Genomic DNA, 12,923 nt, shown 5'->3' on the forward strand with positions numbered 1-12,923 from the left:
TTGGCTGTTCAATCTGAGTATTTTGAAATCACTCTAACTCTTAACAACAATTGGCAGCAAATGTTGAAAACCTAAGAGAACAGAACTGATAGAAGGTCTAAAGAAGATAACCCAAGATGGTGGGTTACTCTCTCCTGTGACAGTCTCATTCTCAAAAGAAAGAAAACAAGCAAATATTCCACACACTTAATGTGAAATAATTAGGCGTTAACTTTTATAGCATAACTTTTATAGCATAAGATAATATCAATACGCTGAGGCTGAAATATTTTTTTAAATAACAAGTATTGATTCAAAAGAATTCCAGTAGAAATATAAGGAGGAGGAGGAAGGCAGGGATTATTTTTAACTATTCACCTCTTACATTCCTGGCCCCTAACCTAGAGATGGTATTCAGCCAGTTTGGACCACTTTGTCTGAACCAGTAGTGGAAATCGTGGGTGGGCCACCCCCACCCCAGCTCTATGCTATCCTACTTAGGCATGTTTTCAAGCCATGTGCACGCATGCAAGCCATGTGTGCAATCAAAGAGCATGTGCGGAAGGCTGAGGGCATGCTGACATTTGCGAACCAGTAGGGAAAGTAAAGGAATACCACCCCTGTAGCCTAACCCACTTCTAACCATCACAATTTGCAAGGCATTTCTAGGGCATTTCACTTTGCAAGCATCAACCATCCCTTTCTGAATAAACGTGAGCACTTCTGAACTGAGAGGGAAGCAGGCAAGCAGAGACCAGGACTCCAAAGGAGAAATATGAATAACCTTTCAACTCGGCATTCAGACAGTAATGAGGTTAGAATGAAAAGTTGAACTGACTTATCTTTCTCCTTTGTTTCCTGCAGAGGTTTTCTCTTTTAGCTCCAACTATTTGTTGTTGTTTCTACAACATCAGAAAGTCATCTGTATAAATATGACACCTTTCATCTCTTAAAGTGAATTTTAGAGCATATTGACAGGCTGCTGGGATGAATTCCTCTTTTATTACACAGATCAGGTAGCAGTACTGGGCAGAAAGCTTTTCTCAAAATATCTTGCTGTGACAGAATTGAATGTGAGGAAGATGATTTGTCTTTGTTTTGATTATGAGATTTTTCTCTACTGAAATGCCCTAGAAATCATCCCATCTTACCTAGCCCATTTCAGGAAAGCTACATCTTCCACTGAAATATTGAGTCTATCAGACTGTGTGTACAGGTGGGCATGATGTCTGCTCATCAAAAGGAACTTGAGTACTTCTCTGGGCTTCTTAAGGAAAGGCAAAGTTGGATGGTCAAGAACCTGGCCAATTGCAGCCCATGTCTGCTGAGTTGAACTTTCAGCTTAGCGGGTCATAAGTTGTAAAAGTCTGTACATGTCCCAGCATCACGTGATGGACAATAGATAATAGACAATCCGTCTCCATTGAAGGTGTATGTTGGGAAATTATATGGAGTCTCTATTTGTGATGGGATATGAGAATAATGGTATACAGTGGGCCATACGTTGGAGAATGCATGGCTAAACCTGCCTGCATACTTTAGAGAGCAACTAACAGTCATTGTTAGTTGTCACTTCCAACAGAGTCTGTTGGAAAGTGACTTAAAAGTAAGTGATCTCGTCTCCTACATGCTATCCTACCACAACTTCCCAGCATTCACGTTACTAAATGCTGGATACAGAAAAAGAGCCACTAATAACTTCACAACTATTGTAGGAAGAAAGCACGGGGACAATGCACAATACCAAGAGCACACAGTAAACTATTTTCTGAGCCACTGGATTCTGGGACTTGTAATAGTTTGTCATGTATACTATCCAGAGGTTGGTTGCTTCCAGTTTTACTACTGGTTCACTTTGTGTGTGCACGTGTGCAGTTCAATGTAAATTCGCGCATTCACAGAACAATTTAAGTGAACTGAGCATTTGCGCACACTACTAAATGACAAGCCAGCAAGGACATCAACAACCGGGAAACTAGTTCGGGGGCGTGGCCAGCCTGGGTCACCGCTGGTTCTGCAACCCAGGCCTAAATTTCACTACCAGTTCAACCGAACTGGGCCGAACTGGGAGCAACCCATGTAGAGTACTATCCCCTTAGGAAGTAGTTGATCTTGAAGAATGCAAACAGAGGTGAATCTGGATAATAGTTGAGGGGCCACCAGAAAACACCAGATGGGGAAATAAAATAAACACTCTGAAAGAAAGAAATGGTAAACTATGTTGTCCAGAAAACAACAGTCTCCTTTTTCAGGCAAAGCATTTTTCTAACAACATGGATCCAACAAGCATGGAAATAAGAAGATCATATCAACAATACTCTCTACAGGACAAGAGACACAAGGAAGAACTTACAATCATTTGCTTTATTGTGACTATCAGACATCTTCACGTTTGGACTCTAGGTATAAAAAGATCAAAAACTTTGGAGATTCCATATGTCACTGCTGGCTCATGAAAGCCAATGAATCTTTGTTGTTACTAGAGGACACATTTCATATATGTTTCTTTTTTGTTAGTACTCCATGCCAGGAATGGCAATCAGTGGATGAGATCAGTAAAGAAGTGAGGCCTTCTTTCTCTCAGAAAGTCCTTGACCATCCAAGAAGGTCAGAAGATAAGGAGAGATGTGAATTCCCCCAGTTGCTCAAGCTATGTAAGCAGAGAACTGCAGTTCCTCTGAGGTGCTTGGGAGAAAAAACACTATTGATCTGGGTAGCAAAGTTTTTTTTAAAAAAAATCTGTTTTCCTTTCTGCTCAAAGAAGGAGAAATCATGGGCACCTGTCCTTCTCAGCAACTCAAAATATGAGCAAAATTATTAGGCTTCTAATGAGTCAAATTTGTCACTTGCTAAAGGTTTAAAGGGACATGGTGGCTCAGTGGCTAAGATGCTGAGCTTGTGGGCAGTTCAGCAGTTTGAATTCCTAGTGCTGCAAAAAGGGTGAGCTCCTGTTACTTGTCTCAGCCAACCTAGCAGTTCGAAAGCATGTAAAAATGCAAGTAGAAAAATAGGAACCACCTTTGGTGGGAAGGTAACAGCGTTCCATGTGCCTTTGGTGTTTAATCATGCTGGCCACATGATCACAGAGATGTCTTCAGATAGTGCTGGCTCCTCAGCTTAGAAATTGAGATGAACACCACCCCCTAGAGTCAGGAACAAGTAGCACATATGTGCAAAGGGAACCTTTACCTTTACCTAAAGGTTTATATCAGGTCTTTTCATTCATAGAGGAAGGAACAATTGATCTTTGCTTTAGCTGGGACTACCCTTGAAGTAAGGCATGGTATATGCAGATATCCAAGATTTTCTGGCATCTTCATTTTGATGCATCTGAGCAGCCTTGAATCTATTTCATGACACAACCACTTAAAATGTGGTTTGTCCAGGTCAAAGTAAACACTCTGCCCTCCTACAATCTTCTATTGTAGTTTGAAGAAAGACATGATTCCTTTGTAAAAGAATACTGGTTAAATTATCTTTTGTTTTATTATGTCTAACTAAATAACAGAAGAAAAATATATGTATGGTGCATATAACACTGTTGCCTATATAATATAGCAACTAATGACTGTAATAATTATTATGACAATTCATAAACAGTTACAAAAGAGAAAAGTGCTGCAAAATGATACAATATTACATGATCTCTCAGAGTTTTTTCAATGTATGACTTCTGGCTGTCTACTCACTCTTCTTGCCAGACAAGGAATAATGGATGGAAACTGATCGAGGAGAGATTCAACCTAGAAATAAGGAGGAACTTTCTGACAGTGGAAACAATCAACCAATGGAACAGAAGTTGCCTTCGGAGGTTGTGGGAGTTTCATCACTGGAAGCTTTCAAGAAGAGTTTGGGTTGCCATTTGTCAGAAATGGTGTAGGGGCTCCTGCTTGAACTTGAGGGTTGGACTAGAACAGCGGTTCTCAACCTGTGGGTCACGAACCCTTTGGGGGTCGAATGACCCTTTCACAGGGGTCGCCTAAGACCATCGGAAAACACATATTTTCAAAAAAATACAGAAAACATAAAATAATTTTATGGTTGGGGGACACCACAACATGAGGAACTGTATTAAAGGGTCACAGCATTAGGAAGGTTGAGACCCACTGGACTAGAAGATCTATAAAGTCCTTTCCAACTCTGTTAATCTATTAAAATCTGCTTCCTGCATCTGAAACTACAAGCACAGGAGACCACACAATTTTGAACTTCAAGGAGAATGCATGTATGAAGGAATGGGCAACAGGAGAGAAGATGCTGCAAATGAATCACAGGAGGGATTTTTGTAATGGTTTTGTGCATTTCAGTGAGTTTGGCTATGCGGGAGAACATCCCCCCAGGGCAGTGCTGAAAATTCCTGCAATTTGTTCGAACTTTCTCATTCTTTATGAGAGAAGGTTTATAGACATTTTTTTTAACCAGATGAGGACTTATGGATGGTCATGATGGCTGAAGAGCTGTACAGAAATGGAGAGCAGATCAAGGAAGGAAGGAAGGAAGGAAGGAAGGAAGGAAGGAAGGAAGGAAGGAAGGAAGGAAGGAAGGAAAGAAAGAAAAGCCCATTTTTTTCACTTTTCATAATAAAAGAAGTTTTAAATCACCACCTAAAGGAATTCTGAAAGATTTTCAAAGCATTGGGTGAATGGAAAAGGAGAGAAAGGAAAGCTCCTTTTCCAATCAATGGTAAAATTCTGAAATTCAGAGACCATATTTAGACATATAATGTCTCCCTATTATAGTGGGAGGGGAAAAATCAGTGCAAAGTCAATAACCATCTTTTCTTTATATATGAGAGTAGTTCAAAACATTTGTTAAATCACTTTCCAGGAGATTAAGGGGACATTTTGAAGGTTTGAAGATCAACCATAAATTGCTATGTCAAGTAAGTGAGAAATTACAGTTGACTCTTGTGCTCCTCTTTCCTTCTATACCCTTGGACATCTCATTTTTGGCTTCATAAATCAAGCTGAATGGTGTGGAGATATGTACCCACTGAAGCAGGAGCCATCAAATGTCATCAACAGCACATCTGTGGAGGAGGTCTACAAAGGCTTTTCATTTGGATGTCCTGAGTTAAATCTCTCATCTAGCCTGAAAAGGTAGGACTAAATCCAGCAAGCACTGGAAGGCAATCACCTATGTGTGTCTTTTACTTCTAGCTGGTTATCTGAGCATCACCATTAAATAAACATTAAGCATACTGGAGCGTGGAATTAAGGAGAACTTTTCTAACACGGAGAAGTTTCTCACTTTCTAACCAGTGGAAGTTTGCCCTCAGAAGCTGTGAGGGTTTCATCACTGGAGGCAGAGACTGGGCAGCCACTTGTATGAAATGGTAGAGGGCCTCCTGCTTGAGCTAGTTGGACTAGAAGGCTCTCAAGGTCCCTTCCAGCTCTATTCTGAATTCCGATTGAATACAATAGATCCAAAGCAAACGGATTGGCTGATATCTTAACTTCCTGCATGCCTGCCATGTGCATTTATTTATTTAGCATATGGCATGAAATGAATGGATAGCAATAATAAGGATATATACTGTAGAAGGAGAACATCATAATTTTTGGTCCCATTTTGGTGGCCACTATGAAAAGAAAAAGGTTGAGACTCTAGAAAGAGTAGAGAGAAGTGCAACAAAGACTGTTGGTGGACTGGATGCTAAAACATATAAAGAACGGTTGCTGGAATTGGTTTTGTCTACTTTAGAGGTAGGGGTGACATGGGAGCAGCATTCCAATATCTAAGGTGCTGCCACAAAGAATAGGGGGTCAAGCTATTCTCCAAAGCATCAGAAGGCAAGACAAGAAGCAATGGGTGGAAACTAATCACGGGGAGAAGAAACCTAGAACTGAGGAGAAAATTCCTGACCATATTTAGAACAACAGGTTTTACAGTAGTTTGAAGATTCTGCTGACATAGGCATTGTGAGTTAGTCCAGACAAGATGCAACACCACATTCTCTACTTTATTCTAAGGTTGTGTTAACAGAATCTTGCATGTCTGAAAGTACATTTCTGTCGCCTTTACAGCTGAAGAGACTAGGGAGGGTTTCTTCTGAGCCTCTTGCTTTACCCACATTCGTGCTGCAGGCTAAGCTGCCCCTTACCCAACCCTGGGCGCAGCTCTTTCCCCATCTTCCGATGTGATTCCCACATCAGTGTTGAATGGTTAGGGCAGTGATGGCTAAGCTCTTTGTCGCAGCATGCCAAAAGCATGCACATGCATGCAGAACAGCAGGCATGTGCCCACACCCATAACACAATGCACATGCGAGCCACCTCACATGCCCCCTGCACATGCATGCACCAACTCCTGTGCTTTCTGCGCGTGCACGTTCTGCTCCCCTACGGCCCATTTTGGGCCTAGAAGGCCACCCTGCAACCTCCTGGGACCAAAACCGGGCTGTGGGGAGGTACACCACACACACCCCATGCATTCACATGAACCCACCCACCCACCCTCCCACATGCACCTCTTCCCCTTGTGCGTATACGGCAGAGACCCCAAAATCAGCTGACCGGTGGGAGGCGCACGTGCATGTGCGGTGGAGCTGAGCTGGGGCAATGGCTTGCATGCCCACAGAGAGGTTCACCATCACGAGATTAGGGCATTCATTATTCAATTTAACCCTGAAAATTACAATTGCAAAGTAAAAGGGAAGAAAATCTTGTGCATACTAGAAAGACACAGAGGGGGAAAGATTATTACTAATCTGGTGTTGTTTTTGAAAAGACTGCAGACTGTGTGACATTCATCTCATTGATAGGAAAACATTAACATATAAACTTCATTAATGCTGCAAAGCAATTGTTTCAAATCACTTCCTGCCCCTCTGCTCTTCTTCACTCCATTCTTTCCTTTCATTTTTATAGTTGTGGGTTAATTTCCTCCAAAGATCCTATTGTACAGGTGTTTAATGCTTGAGGACCTTTTTTTTTTGTTAACCAACCTCTCCAATTTCCAGGTCTTTCTTGAAATGACACTTAAAATGAATTTCCTATGCCTGCTAGAAATGTACTTCTACAATTTTCTATTTTCAATATCACTTGACCTGAATGTCCAAAGGATTGTAATAATAGTCAAAAGAAAAATGTTGTCCGGGTAATTAGAAGTTGATCTAAATGTGTTCCATTGAAAAATGGTTGAGAATGCTGACCTAGGAAAACGACAGTCTAACAAAATCTAACGAAATGAAATTCAACTGTGAAAAAAGCAAGGTTCTACATTTAGGCAACAAAAACAAAGTGCACAGATACAGTATATGTGGTATCTTGCTCAATAGTAGTAACTATGAGAGGGATCTTGGAGTCCTAGTGGACAACCATTTAAATATGAGCCAGCCGTGTGCAGCAGCTGCCAAAAAAGCCAACACAGTTCTAGGCTGCATCAACAGAGGGATAGAATCAAGATCACGTGAAGTGTTAATACCACTTTATAATGCCTTGGTAAGGCCACACTTGGAATACTGCATTCAGTTTTGGTCGCCATGATGTAAAAAAGATGTTGAGATTCTAAAAAGAGTGCAGAGAAGAGCAACAAAGATGATTAGGGGACTGGAGGCTAAAGCATATGAAGAACGGTTGCAGGAACTGGGTATGTCTAGTTTAATGAAAAGAAGGACTAGGGGAGACATGATAGAAGTGTTCCAATATCTCAGAGGCTACCAAAAAGAAGAGAGGTTCAAACTATTCTCCAAAGCACCTGAGGACAGGACAAGAAGCAATGGGTGGAAAGTAATCAAGGAGAGAAGCAAGAAATAAGGAGAAACTTCCTGACAGTTAGAACAATTAATCAGTGGAACAACTTGCCTCCAAAAGTTGTAAATGCTCCAACACTGGAAGTTTTTAAGAAGATGTTGGACAGCCATCTGTCTGAAGTGGTGTAGGATTTCCTGCCTAAGCAGGGGGTTGGACTAGAAGACCTCCAAGGTCCCTTCCAACTCTGTTACTCTAGATTCTAAAGTGGCCTATTCTAAGACTGTTAGTGCACCATTCAGCCTTGTTGCCTGAATATTATGGATCTCCCCATTGAGGGTTTTTTGGGGAACCATTAAAGGAGAATGACTTTCATGGTTGAAATGAGGGCTCCTTGGTGCTTTCTGAACTTGGGAGTTTTCTTGCAGATGTTTCATTGCACAGCATAGCACAGATGATGTTACCCCCCCCCCCCGCCCCGTCCTCCAAGCTCAATGGGAATATCTTTGTTGTCATCTTCAAGCACTATTGTTTCATGATAAAGAATATCCATGCACCAATTGTAGCCAAATGGATGCCAGTGGTCCTTCACCTCCACAAATGTCTTAATCCTGGTTAAAGGGAGGAGGATTAAATTTTGAGGGTCAGAGAGGAGATCTTTTTGCTGAGCAGCAAGTTCAGTGTGAAGACATTGAGATGCCACCTGCAAAACCAACCGAAGTACCAGGCTGGGCATGAACAATGTTCAAATATTTTACTTAGTTCCTTCAAATACACAGGGGAATTATATGAGCCATGTGTTTATATATAAACTTATAATTTTAGGCCTCTTGCTCAGTCTTCCAGCTTTGTCATCCAATTTATGTTTGGAATAACACAAGCAAAATGCAATCACACAGATCTTTCTGCAGTTGTGTGATTAGACTCAAGAAGAATAGTAATCAGTCCTTCAAACTCAGTTAATATAAACATTTAAAAGGCCTCTTTATAGCAGTCAGGCAATGCAAGATAAGCAAATAGTCTGGCTGTGTTTTTTGAGCAGTACAAACTTCAGAATCAAAGGAAGCCCATTCGCAGGTGCTGGTTTCTTTTTAATATTAGATTAAGTATATATTTGGCATGCAATCTGAGAGATAAATGTGATTCCTACAATCTGGGAAACCTCCAGTCCCACCACTGAGCTTGTGCAGTGGTCTTCATTGAGAGTATCTCCACCAGCCTCATCTCCTTCACAAAGAGGACAAACGGAACCTGCATCTATAAAAAGGAAAGTATTTGCATTTTTCAGCTCACATGAAGTGCTTTGAGGTTCAGCCACAAAAACTGGAATATAAAACCTAAACCAGTCACAACTATGGGACGGTCTTACATGTCTCGGTACCTCTAAACCAACTCTTTAAGCATGGGAAAGAGCATTGTAGGATAACCTGAAATCCTTGAAGGGAGACAAAAAAATGAGTCTAAGACAACTCGTCATATAGTCATCTCACCACAGCCATCTCGCTCCAGCCAACTGGGCAAGGGAAAATTCGCTGTGGCCAAGGTGCCAAAGGGCAACTTACTGAGGGACAATCCATGTGAGATAACTCAAATCAATAAACGCTATTTGCCACTGTTTCTTCTACATTCTTTCAATTTTTTGTCAATGAAAATAATGTTGAAGAAACAGTGATGGCTAACATTTATTGCATCAAATTATCGTGGGTGGAATTGTCCTGTGGCAAGTTGGCCATGACAGGTTGGCTGCAGTGAGATGGCCATGGTGAGTTAGCAATGGTGAGATGGCCATGGGGAGTTGACCATGGCGAGTTGACCCATTCTAACAAAAAACAGGGTTCACAAAAGGTAATAAATAAGGATTTTCCAAACTATTTCTTCCATAAGAAAGAAGACTCAATGCCCATCACATAAGTTCTCAGTCCATCGCTATGGAGCACAATGGACTAGAATGAAGCCACTCCACTCTATATAATTTGGGGATACACTTTCAAGGGTGGCATTTCACACTTTTAAAGCACCAGAAATCTATAGAAATTCACCAGATTGGTGAAAGGTCTTATAAGAGGTTTTAAACTAAAGTTCCCGAAAGCTCCCTTTCAACCTTCTGAACGTTCAAGGATCTCAGTGTAAATGTCAGGGTTTCAAGTAACAGCCCCAACGGAAGTAAGACTTCAAGGCAGGCATTTTCCTCAAAGTTCCCTTTGGGGAAACCCAAATCTGAAAGGCCCCCACCCAAATCAAAATCTCTTCCCCTGCACCCACATGTCCATCATATGGTCCAATTACATCTCTGTCCCAACTGGAGTTGCTTCCCAGTCACACCTTTCCAAGTGAAGGCTGAACATCCTTGACCCCCAGGGAAAATGATGTTGTTATGGCTATACCTCTCATCCTGTCTCCATCCACCCCCTCCCTCCCATTTCCCAAGTGTGGCAGCCCTGAAGATCCAAAGCAAAAGGTGGCTTCCAGGGCTGACAGGCTGCCTCCCCCCCCACCTCAGCCGATGAGTGTGTCCTGAAACGAGATGAATATAGGAGGTTAATCCAGTCAGTCCCTAACTGCCCTTTCCCTAATAGGCATGGGAAGCTAAGTTGAACTGTCACTAGGTTAAGTACTTTCACTATTGGAAGCAATCCTAAGAACTTAGGTCCTAGCTTTCTGCTGGGCATTTTCAATTTAATGTACTGTATTTTTCAGAGTATAAGACAGATCTTTTCCCCCCATAAAAGAGGATGAAAATTTGGGTGCATCTTATACATTGAATGTAGCCCCACCCACCCACCCACCGGCCCCCACCCTTTGGCTACTTCCTCCCAGCAATTGACCTCCTTGCAGCAAACGGGGAAAATGGGGCTTGCAAAGGCGGCAATAGGCTACGGCAATCCCTGCAGCCTGAAACAGCTGATCATTGGGAGGCCCGAGCTGAAACTGAAATTGAAAGTGAAATGGGCTGCTTGCTGCAATGAGGCAAATTGCCAGGAGGGAGAGGCAGATTTGTTTTCCCTTGTTTTCCTCCCCAAAAGTTAGGTGTGCCTTATACTTCTGGGCATCTTATACTCCGAAAAATATGGTATTTGGTGGATGGGTGCACCAAATAGTGGCACCAGAGTCTTTGAAGAGTGAAAGCTTCTGTCATGACATTTACATTTGTTTGTGTTTATTAGCACAGATAGACTTATATAGAACAATAGACAAAGGCCTTGAAATCCTACCATTACAATGGAAAACATTTATTTAGTTGTTCCATTTCTGCTTCCTGCAGTCTTGAGACTTTTGCATAGACAATCAAAGCAAAATAAAAAAGGTAAAATCTCCATTCAAAACCCATTTTCATCCTAACCAAAAAAAACCAAACGGTAGTTACAATGCACATACAAAAGGGGAAGGATTTCCACTGTGGAGCTCCAACATTTTGACAGTTTTGACACACACAGATTTTGTCAAAGTCCTTGAGCTGGGGTGAATTCTCTGCAAGTAGTACAAAGTGTTAAAGCCCCATTGCAGTGTCTCATAAGCCATAAAGCTTTCATCCAGAATCCTGGTGCGGAACAGATTTTAGACGAGCAGTGATGATGTTCCCCAGTTGAGTCATGAAATGTCTGTAAGGAAACAACCAAGGTCAGAGAGCACCAAGGACCCCACAGTCCTTCCCCCTCTTCCCCCTCCCCCTCCTGCTCCTCCTCCTCTCTTTTCTCCTTCTCTCTCTTCCTCCATTACAAACCTTACTCCCTTCTAGCACTGATAGTGTTCCCTAGTAGGGTCATGAAACATCTGCAAAAAAACAACCAATGCCAGAGAGCACCAAGGACCTCTCATTTCAATCCCAACTACAAATAATTTCCTTTATTAGGGTTTATCTCACTAGACAAGCTCCATGTTTATGAAAATAGCATTGTTTGGTTCAAAAGAAATGTTCTAAAATAAATCTCATATTTGTTTTGCCATATCCAATATGTTCCCCTTTGCTACATTAAAAAAAAAACATCTGGGATAGACTTACCCACCACCTGGGCTCTCCAGCTGAATGATGCCAGATCGTCATCCATCCTGAAAAAAATGAAGCAGATGTAAGACTTAAGGTGTTTTTTTTAAACTTCCTTTTTCTGTTACATAGTTGAGAAGTTCCTGCTCATAAAACTTATGCCTGAACTTGGACTGGAAATCAGTGGCTCAGATTCAAAGAAAATATAGTTACTTGGTGAGTATTGTATACAAGATACACTGATCTCATGAAGACCCAGTTTACTGTGGTATAAGAATGAAGCCAGTCTGTCCTCCTAGGCCAGGGGTGTCAAACTGGATTTCTTCAAGGGCCGGATCAGCAATGTAGCTCTCCTCTGCGGGCTGGCAGGAGAGGACCGGGGAGAGGAGGGGAAATGGGACGGACACCTCCTATAGCACCCTTCTGGACAAAATGGGGCACAGGGTGTGTGTGCAGCCCACTTTGCCCCATTTTTGGCCTGAAGGGCCTCCTGCAGCACTTTTCTGGTCAAAACAGGGCATGGGGGGCCACATGCAGCCCCCTCGTGCCTCATTTTCACCTTCCATGGCCTCCTGCAGCACTTTGGTGGCTAAAAATGGGTCACCTGGAGGCACCGCAGGGCTTCCACACAGCCATTTTTTGCCTCCCTGGCCTCCAGTAGCACTCTGCTGGCTAAAGACGGGCTGTACGGAGGCCTTCCGGGGACCCTGTGTGGCCCATTTTGGCCTCCCCAGCCTCTAGCAACACTCTGCCAGCCAAAAATTGGCCGCACGGAGGCCTCATGAGCCAGTCCTTATTTCCAGGCCGGCCCATGGGCTGGATTTAAGCACCCTGTGGGCCAGATCTGGCCTGCAGGCCTTGAGTTTGACACCCCTGTCCTAGGCAGTCAATTCATGTGAATTAACTCTCACAATCAAGAAAGTTAGCGTTGTCAGATGTGGACTGCCCAAGTATGAGCAAGTGGCAGGTGGGATTTTTTTGCAGCCCTAATCTGCTATGCTTAGAGAAAATGAAAAAAATGATCAGAACCAAAAGGAATGAGCTGATATTCTGTGGAGACATATTAGAAGAGGCTTGAGGGTCAAAGAAGGTAACCACGTCTACAGAGAACCTCTCTAAATGTGGACAAGGGAAAAGATAGAAACATGAGCAAACTACGGAGAAATAAATGTGTTGTGTCATTATGATCAAAAACAGGGAATCTGTTCACATCTATTCACAGCAACTGAGCATCCACCATTTTTACTATGGGAATTTCTTCCTGTGACCGA

The sequence above is a fragment of the Natrix helvetica genome (genome assembly GCF_964273705.1).
Source record: "Natrix helvetica genome assembly, chromosome: 5".
In the NCBI taxonomy this organism is placed as follows: domain Eukaryota; kingdom Metazoa; phylum Chordata; class Lepidosauria; order Squamata; family Natricidae; genus Natrix; species Natrix helvetica.